This window comes from Camellia sinensis, chromosome 7 (assembly GCF_055761805.1).
Source record: "Camellia sinensis isolate YWXY chromosome 7, ASM5576180v1, whole genome shotgun sequence".
Taxonomy (NCBI): domain Eukaryota; kingdom Viridiplantae; phylum Streptophyta; class Magnoliopsida; order Ericales; family Theaceae; genus Camellia; species Camellia sinensis.
Window position 1 is genome coordinate 198,278,106 of NC_138967.1, and position 12,344 is coordinate 198,290,449.

Consider the following 12,344-nt stretch of genomic DNA (forward strand, 5'->3'; position numbering starts at 1 on the left):
ATATATCAGTCCCGAAAATCACAATATCAGTCTGAAAATCACAATATCAGTCCGAAAAATTAGATTGATGACAAAGAAGAAAAAGAGGAAGATGAGAGAGTGTGAGAAAGTGAGGGAAAAATCAGTCCCATTGATTGCGTTGTGTTCTGCAATGCCGAACAAGACAATGAAATTGATGATAAAGAAGAAAGAGAGGAAGATGAGATAGTGTGAGAGAGTGAGAGTGAAAGGGAGAAGGAGAGAGAGAGGGAGAGGGAAAGAGAGACGAAGAAGAGGGAGAGAAAACATACCTCTTTGTGCCGCTTCAGGTTGTGCAATGAGAAGATGAAGAAGACTCCTTTTAGGTCAATTTTGTTTATTCACTTAAAGGTCATTAAAAAAAAAAAAGAAAAAAAAAAAGAAGACAGATTCAAAATGACGTAGTTTTGACAAGAAATTTATTGGCGACGAAAATTATTATGTTGCCATAAATATCATTCACTTTTCAGCGACTAGTTTAATTCCGTCGCCAAAAAGTCCTAAATTGGCGACAAACAGTTTCGTCGCCATATATTAATTTCATCGCCAAAACTTTTTTAGCGCTCCCGTGCGACAAATTAAATTGGCGCCAACCATTTTTCGCGACGAATTGAGATATTTGTTGCTAATGGTGTATTTTTTGGCGACCAACACGTTTATTGTCGCCAAAAACATACAATTGGCAACTAAATTCAATTTTGTTGCTAAAAAACGTCGCAAAAAATACTTTTTGTTGTAGTGTTTGTTAATAATTAATTTTTTCAATTAAATTTTAACAATAGTTTGGCTAACAATATTTTTTTTTGTTAATAAATATTTTTTGAATTAAAATTTGAAAAGAGTTTGGTTATGAAAAAAAAAATGAAAATAAAATAAAAACAAACTAAAGTAAACAGATAGGTGCATCGTTTAAAAATAAAAACAAACATCAATAAATTTTACGGAAAAAAAATACACAAACAAAATACAACGACAAATGATGTTTACATCCATGAACCAAAAAATTAAGAAAGAAAGAAAAGGAAAGAAACAAATAAGAACAGAAAATACGAGTACATTTGCAACACAACTAAAAACCATAACATACATCAACCATTTAATCGCTCATTGAAACAAATTAAGCCTCATTATCAGGTGGTGATGGAGGTGGAGGGAAGTAGTGATGGTAGACCTAAGTCACTTGATGGTTAATCTGATCAATGCGGTTGCTTGTAACTTCATCACGTCTTTCAGTGTTTACACAAAACTCACAAAATTGTTGAATTAGTGAGTTCCGAGTGGCGGCAAATGCATCAAACCAATTACTCAATGCATTGAATTGATTCTCCATTTGTTGTTCCCATTGTACGAGCTGATTGTGTCGTTCTTGTTCCAACGCCAAATAATCAGTCCAGTATTGGGGTTGTTGATTTGGTGGCATGGCATTGTCATTGGGGTCTTCGAGATCATCAGCTATTGGTGCATTTGCAACATTAATAGATCTCAATAAGTTGTTAGCCCCACCAGCTCGGGTCAGTGTATACTCTGAAATTGGTGAAGAGATTTTCACATCTGCTTCACTTGCAAGGCTGACATGATGAGCTTTGAAAATTTTGGCTAGCAAAGCTCTCAAAGGTAGTGACTGGCCACTGAGAGTACCAAGATTTACAACCACCATTTCCTTCAATAGTATGTAGCATAAATCTAATGTTTGTCCAACTTCAAAACAATATAATAAATAAACATTATAAAATTGAACAACATCAAAATGTCCTTTTTTGGGAATGACATATTCGACTATCCATCGATGAAGAATACGAAAGGTTGGGTTTTAAATGTCATGCTTGTAAATTAGTGTCGGTAACTCGGTTCTCACAAATTGTAGTATAAACCTTACTTACATTACCAACCATATTAACTAGGTCAGCCTCACTTTGAAAATGACTTTGCAAATCCCCTGACTGAACTCCAATAATTTGTGCCAAAGTGTGGGGGTTTAGTGTAATTAGTTTACTTTTCACGTAAGATGTCAAACTATTCTCTCTGATTACTCCCTCAGTAGGTCTTAAGTGAAGGTGAAATAAATACACAAGATGTGGATATACCTTTTGTGGTACATTAGTTAAAGGTAGTTGTAGCTCGACTTTTCATGCCCCTTTCGGAAGACGAGAAGCCCTACAGTTCGGACTCTACTTATGGTTCTGAATCTGATTTCACAAGTACAATTTGAAATAGTGAAAACATAAAAAGAGTCCAAATCCAACAATTCTTTTTGGAAAATCGATGTTTTGAATAAAAGGCCAAAGATGGACTGCTTTGCCAGATTTCAAAGTCGCCACCTAAATATTTTTAGGAAATTTAAGAAACCCAAGACTTGTGCCAAAGGCCATTAGTCCGTCATCGCCAAAGTGTCTCGGTTCGGGAACTTAGGTACAAGTGGGGAAGGTCATGAATTGAGCACCCCACTCGCTTGATCAAAGATCGGCCTCTACTAATCATGATGCGATTTTTATTTACATTATATACTTTTGTTCCAATTATTAACTATATTACTATGTGATTCACATAAGGTATAGACTAATTTGTAAGAAGTGAAACATTTGGTTCATGTTTGTTTGCAAAATTATTTTGAATATGGACCACTTCAAAAAGTGATCGCATATAAACATTACTCAAATTATTCCAATTCAAGCAACTAGCCTTCATCTATAGACATTCAAACAGTTTATCATTTAAGCACTTAGCCTCATGGTGAACATGCTTTGGCAACAACCACATTCATACAATATGCTAAAGCAATAAAAGCTTACTAAGTACTCCGAGCCAAAAAAGCAAAATTATTAGAAAAATATGCATGTTCATAGTTAAATGAAATATAACTAATACAACACACACATTATGTATTTTATAGACTCGACTATGCGCAAGGAATATGATTTCATTCGACACATGCAAGAAAGCACATAGTCAAGTAATGAATTTTGAACATTTGATATTGGGTTAGCATGATGAGCCGAGCCTTGGATGCATGCAAGACAATGAATGCAAAGTATAAGAATGCTAATTTGAAAAATGATATCTTATACTAGCCATCGTAAGCAAGTAAGTAAAATGGAGAAAGACGTGGGGTTGGAAGACATACAACTTATTACATAATTGCGCTCGTGCAAGAAGATGTGAATCAAAGTCCGAAAATCCAAATTAAACTAATTATTACAAAACCGAATGAATGAATAAGCGAAAAATTATCCAGCTAACTATGTTATTACAACAAGGATAACCATGATAAGTAAACTAACTATCTAAGCTAACTAGCTATAATAATTACAAATAAACAATAATAATAAAAAATCAATTAATTACAACACTAATAATTAACAAAACTAATTATAACAAAAATAATGAATGAATTAATTAATTACAACAATGATCATGATGTAAGCAAAGATGCGCAAGGGTTGCATGCTCAATGTCCAAGAACAGTTCCGTCTGCCCCAGGCTTGCTCTATTTCACCTTTAGCCACTGCCCTCTATTTTTTGCAAAATACATTGATGACTAGCCAGCCCTAAATGAAGCCCTACCGGGCCTACAGAAGGGCGGCGTGCCTCAATTTCATGCCAAATTATATTTTGTGCTCTGAAGTGAAAACAATGCAGACAGAGTATTTTGGACTCTGTTTGTCCCTATCACACTTCTCTATCATGGGAAAACCTCGAGAGAAGGTTGGAGTCGTTTTCAAAACTATCAATGAGCAAGTTGATTGTTTGATGATTTCAGATACAATTTGGACAAAGATCAATAAATGAAATGAACAACAACCAACCCTCCCTTCTATCATAGAGTGAACTCAAAGAGGGAGGTAGAGACACTTCAAGGTTCATCAAAACATCATGAATTGATGCAAGATAACCCTTGACGCAATGGATTTGGCATAACGTTCGGTCGAATCCCAAGCAATATAACTCATTTTCTTTTTGTGGTTTGGTTCATTTTAAGCCAGTCTTTACCATCCTTTAATCCATTAAGTCCAAGATGATTGTTACATCCACTAAATAAAAAATATGTCAAACGGGAGGTGTTTTCAACATGAAAAAGAGACTACATCGTTGGCAATGAACTTTCGTAGAGATTAAGCCATTAAGCATAAATCGCTAGTTCACGTTTTGAAAAACCGTCAACCGATTGAAATAACTTTCAAATGAAAGAGATAAATGGCAAGTTGATTATTAAAATGAGGTCCTTGATCATGGAAATGAATTAAAGAAAAGCTAAGAACAATATATAACAAGCTATGTATGCAAACTTATGAAACAACAACCAAGCTAATCAAAGCATGAACTATTTAAACAACCTAAAATAGTCCTAAAACAGCCCATAAGAGATGAAAAACAATAGCGTAGAATGCATGAAAATGGCCTAAAAAGCTAACCAACAAAGAGAGGAAATGAGGCTAATAAACAAGAACAAGGAGGGGTGGTTAACTCCTCCACTTTTGAAACCTCAAATCATGATTTTTAGCCATTTTTTTTAACTCTGAAAATTAGCTTAGGGTACAAAGAAAAAGAGTGTAAAAGTAAGAGTTTGAACTATAGGTAAAGGTGTAGAAAGAGTGTAACTCTCTCTACCTTTTTAGTAGCTCTCCAAACCCAAACTTAAACACTTGGAAAGGAATCAAAACTACATATAACTACAAGAACTAGATAGTAAATGAAAGAACAAGAAGTAAAAGAGAGGATGAGAAGCTTATACCTCTCAAAGAAGTAAGCTTTTGCTTATGATTCAAACCAAGTCTTAACACACTCTTAAGCTTGAATTATGGTATTCAAGGCACAACTAAGGTTCCTAGGCCAAGGTATGAAGGTGTATATGGTGTATGGATATAGGTTCAAGGTGATAGGTTAGCTCAAAGTGTTGCTTGCATAAGAAGAAGGAGAAGAGAGGGCTCTCAAGGTGATATAGAGGCTTTCTTGAAATTCTTTAACCCTCAAAACAGAGATATATGGTCGTTTTTATAGAATTTGAGTAAGAGGAGGCATAAATATCTTCAAAAATGGACAACTAGCGGCCTCTCGCCTAAAACAGTGTTTCTTGCTACTAAAGCACGGCCAGTCTTCAATAGCCACGGTCGGCCCTCAATGAGGCACGGCCGTGTCTCAATGTGTTCCATTGTTTTTCTGTTTCAACCTCAGCATAGGGTGGCACAATCTGTAAAAATGGATTTCTTGGGTATAATTAGTGGGAATAAGGAAGGTTTGGGATTGTTTCGGAGCTTTAAACATGGCCCATTCGTTGAGACCTCGAGCCATGCACAACACTACTTTCATCATCGAGTGTACCGGACAAAGCGTTCGAGCCTTGCGGGCAGTCAAAAATGGGGTGTCCACACTAGCCATCCTATCGTCTCCAGTCTGCCAACCAATAAAGGATCATATTGAGAAGGTAGATTTACCCTTCTCCCAGTAACAATTGGTCGGTTGGCAAAATATAGATAAGCTTGTTCATGATTATACGTGAGAAAATCAATAGTTGGATAAGTCTGCTCTTGTTGGCGTAATGGAGGGTTAGAGGTTTGGCCACGTTCTGGTCTGGCTCTTTTTGTTCTCGGCATGAGTTATGAACGTAAACAAAATGATAGCAAAAGGTAACAAAAATGTATGAAAATGGTGTGCAAAAAGTAAGCAACAGATAGTCAAAGCTCAGCCTTAGGTTTAGACTTGCTGGAAGCTGGAACAGGCGAGGCCGGTTGACCTGCCGGATGACCCATCGGATGACCGCCGGGTTGATCTGTTTGCTGCACTGTTCAGCTTACTTCTACAGCTCTGAAATTGTGAACAGATCTAAAGGAACCTTTGATCAAAGCTCTTGGTCTCTTGTTTTATACAGATATGAATTATAAAAATATAAACTGAATTTTTGAAATTAATTGATTGTTTAAATTAGTTGAGGTAGGTGGTGGAGGAGGTGGTTGTATGATTGGGGTATTGATACTATTTTGATATTATTTGAATAATGAATGTCAATGAAAATGGTGAAGAAGTTAGTGAAAATTGTGAAGTAACGAAGTTGTTAGAATGAAGATAGTGTTGCTGAAAGTTATGAAGTGAAATTGTTGGTTAGCAGAGTGATATAAAGAGCTTTGGTCAAACAAATGGTCAAAAACATACTGCGGAGTATTGGGGTTTTTTTTTTTTTTTTTTTTTTTATCAAAGCTAACCAACTGAGGTTTTGCAGAGGGTTGATGGCTCTGTAGAATATGAGTTAAATTACCATGTTGCCCTTTTTATTTTTTTTCTAACATATGAATTTAGTATTCAAGGAGGGGTAATGTGGTCATTTCAATGTCAAACCCATCACACACTAATATTATTGATGGTACTTCCACTTCGTGGGTCTCTCTTTCACGGGTGCAATTGACAATGAAATGGACATGTGAGGTACAATAATGAAGGTGAAAACAATGGTATAGGTTTACAGATTTTTTATAAAAGTGATAAAATTTAACAAATGAAAAAATGTTTAGGTAGCGTTTGGTAACGTTTATATTTTTGGTTTCTATTTACAAAAAAATTATTATTTAGTTTTTATTTATTTTTTAAAAAATATAAATTACAAATGCGTTTGGTTTAAACATAATATTTATTGTCTAAATTTAACACACATAAAAAAGAAAAATGTTTATTCAAGTCTAAAATATTTATATTTGTTTTTTATTATTTTATGACACTGGGATCATACACATTATAATTGAAAAAAACTAATTATAAAAATAAATTGGGAAAAAATTAATTCAAAAAAATAATTACAATAAAAATTATTTCAAAAAAATTATTTGGGAAAAAAAGTAATTGAAAAAAAAAGTAATTGAAAAAAAAATAATTTTAAAAAAAATATTTGAAAAACAAATTATTTGAAAAAACAAATTAATTGAAAAATAATTATTTCAAAAAAAAATTAATCAAAAAAAAATTATTAATTCATTTTATGAATTGAATTTTAAAAAGAATTTGGTTATGAATGTTGATCAAAACTTTCAATTAAGTTTTGAGTTGTGTACTTGATTATGATTTATAACTTTTTGAATTAAGTTTTGAAAACTCATAAAAAAAATTCATAACCAAACAAATTTTTTTACTTCACACATCACATCAAATTTTCAAAACTCAATTCAACATTCTATTTAAAAAGCATAACCAAATAAATTTTTTACACTCAAATCATAATTTCAAAACTCACAAACTCAAAAAACAACTCCAACTCTCAAATCATATTTAGAAGACTCTACCAAACGCTACCCTAGTTTTTTTTTTTTTTTTTTAAACCAAAAAGTCATTAAAAAAATCATGTTCCCAAACAAGACCTTATTCCGGCCGTTAAGATAATTTGAACGGTTAAATATGATAATTGTGTAAATCAATTATTTTATGTAAAATATTAAATTGATCGAATATTGATAATTATTTAATTAAATCACATTTGACTTAAAATAAATTAACAAAAAAAAATGATTTTAAAAATAGAACTTCAATTATTATTATTATTTTAAACAAATATTGATATTCAATCAACTTAATTAGCGTGCATGATTTGCTTGACTAATATAAAATATATGATTCAAATCAACTCAATAGATATGTGACGCCTGAAATTTTTATTTTTTTTTGGAACTTCATAAAATTCAAATAGCAAATAACTTGCTAAATAAAAATTTAACAATTAATTAGGAAAATTTAAACTCTCACATTGTCAAAGCTTAATAGCAAAATAAAATTACGAGTCCGCATACAATATTACAACAATTTTATAACATTCATAATTACTAATACAAAAAATAATAAAATTTTATTTACTAAATTCTTGATTTCAAGTTAGCCACGGTTCTATATTAGCAGCGGCCCCAATTTCGGCTTCAGTCCCTTTCTCGTCATAATCTTGCATAAAACGCAAGGGCAACAAAATATATGCCATGAGTGTTGCAACATAGTAAGAAAACATAACCAATCTACCATTCTTTTTAATAGAAAATAATCAAATCATGACAATTAAAATTATAATAAATAAAAATTAGTAGCATGATAAATGTAACAACCATTATAATAATTTTGACAATTTTAATAGTTTAGATGACACTCAAATCTCACCAAATAGATTTTCTTACCGACCACTAAGCCATGGCCACGATTAATTTGAAACCCCCCCTTGGTCAATTATTCAAGAACTATCAAAGATGCCAACGCCCAGAGTTATATATCCAAGTCGTGGCATCCGTGGTCTGCTCCAAGGGAACGGTCTGCCAGAGGTATGTAACCTCCCTGCGTGCCACCTGCACATCCACCCTCATTCCAAAACCGAATATCGAAAATGGTTCAAATAAGTCTTGTGCCATCTTAGGGTTTCGTGATACAATTATATAAAAATTATTAAAAACCAGGACTCACTCTGAACTACTGGTATTAACCTTTGATCGTTAGCTTTATATATACCGTTAATCATTTCAATTAGTTTTTATATTAATCACAAATAATTCAAATTTCAATCACCAATAATGTTATTCCAACTTATTAAAATTCCCAACATAAAATATTACACATGGAACACATTAATAAATCAATGTACAAAATTTAAATAAACAATTAATTTAAACCATGATATAAAATAATAATGTAGATACAAAAGAAATGAACCATAATCACACACATGCATGGATTTTTAATTTACAAGATTAGACTAGAACAATATTAAATTTTAGTCCTAATAAACAAATTTAAGAGATAATTTTTTATTCTTCCTCAATCTGCCAGAATTTTTCAAAATGTATATCTTGTAATTAAAATTATAAATAAATTACTTATATAACTCTAAAATTCATATAAATATATATAATACTAAATAAACATGTTATGGTCATTTTTTAAAAAGCATTTTTTAGAAAGCATTTTCCAAAAATAAATTGTAAATAATTCTAAAAAATTTCAAGAAAGTTTAAGACACAAATTTATCACATTTTTTTAAATTAATTCCATACTTAACTTTATAAATCAATTCCATAATATAAAAATTTATTATAAAATTAGACTTCTCAAATTTAATTTTTTATCTAGAAATTACCAGATTTGGTTTAATATAGAATTTTTAATGATTTTTTCAACATAGAATAAAATCTGTCTTATAGTTCCAGATTTGGTTAAAAATTTATATAAATTTGTTCAAAACTCAATAATTGTTTCAAAAATTCGTGGATGAACTAGATATAATTATAAACAACTTTGTATAAGAAATGATCTCCAAATTTTGAGGATAAAATTGTCTAAAAATTTGTACAATTATTTGGCAGATTTAAGGGCCAAATAAACTCTTCAATCCTCTCTTTAATGGTATAAACTACACATGCAAGCCTATTTCCACAATAATACCATGACTTTTAAACTACCAATCTCTTCAAATATTTGATATACAAATCACAAAATTTATATACAACTATAAATAAAATTCTATCTATAAATGTTGCTAGGAACACAATCTGAAATTTTAAGTTAAAAAAATGAATGGGTTGAGAGGGTTTTCTTACTTAATTATAGGGTTGAAATGGAACGATGAAATGGTAGGAAAATAGACAACCTTCTTAATCTCCTCCTCCTCTTATTCTCTTACTCAACTTCGCTACTCGCAGATTTCCTTGACTTCTCTAATCAGAGGAGTAGCATGCATATATATATGCATGGATTACATGTTGAGGCTCGCTCTCTCTCTCTCTCCCCCTCTCTTTCACTCATCATTCTCTCAGGTCTAATCCAATTTTCCAAATCCAAGAAGCATAATGGGGTCGTATTCCCTATATTGACATGCAAACAAATAAGTGGCATTCTACTGCCACCGAAAATCTAATTCTGATTTTTTTTTTGTTGTTGTATATTTGTGTGTTTGTATGGGTTTCTTAAAATTGATACACTAAGATTTTTAACTAAGGTATTTAGTAAGAATAATTATCATGTTGAATTCTTATTAAAATAATTTATAAACAATAATATTGAACATCTACAAAATTATTATTCTTAATAATGTCTTTGTTAGTGATTTAATTAGATTATACACTAATATATATATTTTAGATAGACTCTAGGTAAAATTAATTAATTTATTCATTTATTTTCCTTTAAGAATAATTAAATGTTCCCTAAAAAAAAAAAATTGTCCTAGAGATTAATTCGCACCTTTAGACTTGAAAAGTTAAGGGTAATTGGCACGTATCATATCTTCTCATTCCCACATTGACTCCTCCATCCCACGATGTCTCCAAAGAACTCGAACCAATGGTATGGTTTTACCTCGTAATTTTTTCTCGCGACGATTTAAAATTTTGACAGGCTTCTCTTCAAATGTCATATCTTCATCAAGATTAATTGCCTCCCAGTTGATGATGTGAGAAGGGTGCGGTTCGTATTTTCACAGCATAGAGACGTGGAAAACATTATGTACTCCAGCCAATTGAGGTGGTAGAGCCAAACGGTACGCCACCACTCCTACTTTGTCCTGAATTTCGAAAGGCCCAATGAAGCGATGTGACAACTTTCCCTTTTTTTCAAAGTGAACAACTCCTTAACGAGGTTGTATTTTTAGAAACACATGATCTCCAACTTGAAATGCTAAAGGTCTTCTCCTTTGATCTGCATAACTTTTCTGCCTACTCTGAGCGGTCTCAAGTCTTTGTCTAATTAATTTTACCTTTTCGGTAGTTTCTTGAACTAACTCTGGCCCTAAAAGATGTGCTTCACCGACTTCCGTTCAACATATTGGTGATCGACAAGGCCGTCCATACAAAGCTTCATATGATGCCATACCAATACTTGCTTGAAAACTATTATTGTAAGAGAATTCGACTAGTGGTAAGTGTCTCTCTAAACTACCCTTAAAATCCGTCACATAAGCTATAAGCATGCATTCAAAAGTATGAATTGTTCTTTCTGATTGACCGTCAGTTTGAGGGTGAAAAACTGTAGTAAAACACAACTCTGTACCCATAGCTTTTTGCAGACTTTGCCAGAATAGTGACATAAAACGAGAATCACGATCTGACACTATTGAGACTGGTACTCCTTGTAACCTAATGATTCTTCGAATAAATTATCGACTTAATGATTCGAGTGTGTCTGCTGGTCCTATTTGTAGGAAATGTGCCGTCTTAGTTAACTGATCAACCACAACCCAAATGGCATCATGGCCTTGCGGCGACCGTGGTAATCCCGTTACAAAATCCATTGTTATGTGTTCCCATTTCCATTCAGGTCAGGTTGGAGTTTCCCTGCCAGCTTCTGATGTTCTGCCTTCACTTGCTGACACGTTAAGCACTTAGATACAAATTGAGCAACGTCTTTCTTTATTCTACTCCACCAATATTGTCGCTTGAGATCCTGGTACATCTTGTTTCCTCACAGATGAACTGCAAAAACTGAATGTTGAAATTCTTTAAGTACTTTTTTTCTTAATTGTTCGATGTTTGGCACAAAAATTCTACCTAAATACCTTAAACTACCATCTTGATGGAGCGTCCAATCCAGTAAAGATTCCCCGGACACTAATCGTGCCTTGATGAAGTCGATCTCTTGATCAAATCTTTGAGCTTCTAGCACTTTGGTGAGAAGTTAGGGTGTTGTAACTATTTCAAATAACCTAACATTCCTATTCTGAGTCTCTGGTTGTAACTTAAACTCATTCACGGTACTTACCATTTCCCATTCTTTAATTGATATGTTAGCTATGATCTCCCTTGTCTTTCGACTTAGTGCATCTGCTACAACATTAGCCTTCTCGGAATGATAAGACAAAGTGAATTGGTAATTTTCAAGGTACTCTATCCAGCGTCTCTGCCTCATATTCAAATATTTTTGTGTGAACAAGTATTTCAAGCTTTTGTGGTCGATAAATATCTCAAACTTTTTGTCATAAAGATAATGTCGCCAAGTCTTAAGTGCATAGTCCACAACCGCCAACTCCAGATCGTGAGTAGGATAATTTTTCTCATGATTCTTCAATTGTCTTGATCCATAAGCTACTACCTTTTCATTTTGCATTAACACGTCACCTAACCCTTCCTTAGAGGCATCACAATAAACTGTGTACCCAATGTCATGTTCGGGTATGATTAGTATAGGAGCGCTTGTCAGTCTCTTTTTGAGTTCTTGAAACGACTGCTCACAAGTTTCATTCCATTCAGACTTTACTCCCTTTTGTGTTAGGCGTGTCATTGGCTTGGCTAATTTGGAGAAATCTTGAATGAATCTCCTATAATATCCTGTTAATCCCAAGAAACTACAAATCTCAAATGTATTCTTAGGTTGTTTCCATCCCATTA